The 2,294-nt window shown below is 51.3% G+C and overlaps 1 long non-coding RNA gene across 1 annotated transcript; it reads left to right on the forward strand.

Annotated features, from left to right (window-relative positions):
• Positions 1 to 998: 998 nt before the first annotated feature.
• Positions 999 to 1,503, forward strand: LOC112617989. The gene is made up of 2 exons (XR_003117999.1): positions 999 to 1,081; positions 1,226 to 1,503. It is a non-coding gene; the product is annotated as an uncharacterized LOC112617989 (long non-coding RNA).
• The last annotated feature ends 791 nt before the right edge of the window (positions 1,504 to 2,294 follow it).

Consider the following 2,294-nt stretch of genomic DNA (forward strand, 5'->3'; position numbering starts at 1 on the left):
GCCCAGGCTGGAGTGCAGTGGCCGGATCTCAGCTCACTGCAAGCTCCGCCTCCCGGGTTCCCGCTATTCTCCTGCCTCAGCCTCCCGAGTAGCTGGGACTACAGGCGCCCGCCATCTCGCCCGGCTAGTTTTTGTATTTTTTAGTAGAGACGGGGTTTCACCGTGTCAGGCCAGGATGGTCTCGATCTCCTGACCTCGTGATCCGCCCGTCTCGGCCTCCCAAAGTGCTAGGATTACAGGCTTGAGCCACCGCGCCCGGCCGTTTTTTGTATTTTTTTAGTAGAGACGGGGTTTCACCGTATTAGCCAGGCTGGTCTCGATCTCCTGACCTTGTGATCCGCCCGTCTCAGCCTCCCAAAGTGCTGGGATTACAGGCTTGAGCCACCGCGCCCGGCCCAGTGTGTCATCTTTTGAGGAATGTGTGTTCATATCCTTTGGCCATGATCATGGCTCACTGCTGCCTCAACTTTGTGTTGCCCACTTTTTAATGGGATTTTTTTTTTTTTTTGCAGGATGGGTGTTGAGTTCTTTGAGTTCCTTGTATATTCCTCTTCTTGCTTTTTCATTGGGATGCTGTCTTTTGTCGCTGAGTATTGTGTATTAATTTGCTAACAAAGTACCACTTGCTAGGTGACTTAAAAGAAAGTTATTTCTCACAGTAATGGAGGCTAGAAGTTCAAGATCAAGCTGTCAGCAGGTTGGATTTATTCTGAAGCCTCTCCCTCTGGCAAGGCAGCAGTGCCATCCACTTTAGGTTTTTATGAAGCCCTCACTGGCTGGTGTCTTCACCCAGTGAATGGGGGACAGGGGTGGGAGCAGGGACACCAGCGAAGTGGCTACCATATTAGTCTGGACAGGAGATGGAGATGGTTCTAGTGGTAGCAGTGGAGGTAGCAAGAATTGGTTTTCACCAAGACATGGGCCAACACGGATCCAGGGTGATCCTGAAATTTCATGGGATTTCTTCTATGTCCAGAAGTTTAATGGGGATTTCTCTTCTGTGGGCAGGTCTCACAGATTTCAAGCCTGGCTACTGGATTGGTGTCCGCTATGATGAGCCACTGGGGAAAAATGATGGCAGGTAACAAGAATTCCCACTCAGGTGTCTGTGCGTGCGTTTGTGTGTAAGTCCATGCATGCTGCTGGCTGAGCTGCCCATGCCAGCACCTGGAGTGGAGCCATGTGAGGATCCTCTGACCACACCCACTCCCATCCTGTCCTGCAGTGTGAATGGGAAACGCTACTTCGAATGCCAGGCCAAGTATGGCGCCTTTGTCAAGCCAGCAGTCGTGACGGTGGGGGACTTCCCAGAGGAGGACTACGGGTTGGACGAGATATGACACCCAAGGAATTCCACTGCTCCAGCTCCTAAGTCGGCCACTGACTGCCCCTCCTGTGTGTGCTCATGGCCCTTTTCTCCTGACCCCATTTTAATTTTATTCATGTTTTCCTCTGCCATTGATTTTTGACACTCGTGCATTAAATTCACTAGAAACCCGGAAAGGATTTGGAGAACTTGATGATTTGGGGACCCACTGGGTAAATAGTGACCCTTCTGTATCAGGGGCCAGCCTCCATGTCCTTATATCTTGCTGCTCCCCCATCTTCTCATTCCCACCTCATCTGCTGTAGCTACCAGGAAGAAGGGGAAGGGAAGGGAGGGGATATTCTTTGCCTTTAAAAATGATGTACAACTCAGCCAGGCACAGTGGCTCTTGCCTGTAATCCCAGCACTTTGGGAGACCGAGCTGGCAGGTCGCTTAAGCCCAGGAGTTTGAGACCAGCCTGGGCAACATGGCAAAACTTCATCTCTACCAAAAATACAAAAAATGAGTCAGGTATGGTGGCGCATGCCTGTAGTCCCAGCTACTTGGGAGGCTGAGGTGGGAGAATGACTTGAGCCCAGAAGGTCGAGGCTACAGTGAGTTATGGCACCACTGCATTCCAGCCTGGATGACAGAGCAAGACCCTGTCTCAAAACCAAAAAAAAAGAAAAGAGGCGGAGCACAGTGGCTCACGCCTGTAATCCCACCATTTTGGGAGGCTTAGGTGGGAGATCAAGGCCAGCCTGGCCAACATGGTGAAACCCTGTCTCTACTAAAAGTACAAAAGTTAGCTGGGTGTGGTGGCATGTGCCTGTGGTGGCATGTGCCTGTTACCCCAGCTACTCAGGAGGCTGAAGCAGGAGAATGGCTTGAACCCGGGAGGTGGAGATTGCAGTGAGCTGAGATCGTGCCACTGCACTCCAGCCTGGCGATAGTGAGACTCCGTCTCAAAAAAAAAAAAAAAAGCCG

This window comes from Theropithecus gelada, unplaced genomic scaffold (genome assembly GCF_003255815.1).
Source record: "Theropithecus gelada isolate Dixy unplaced genomic scaffold, Tgel_1.0 HiC_scaffold_7420, whole genome shotgun sequence".
In the NCBI taxonomy this organism is placed as follows: domain Eukaryota; kingdom Metazoa; phylum Chordata; class Mammalia; order Primates; family Cercopithecidae; genus Theropithecus; species Theropithecus gelada.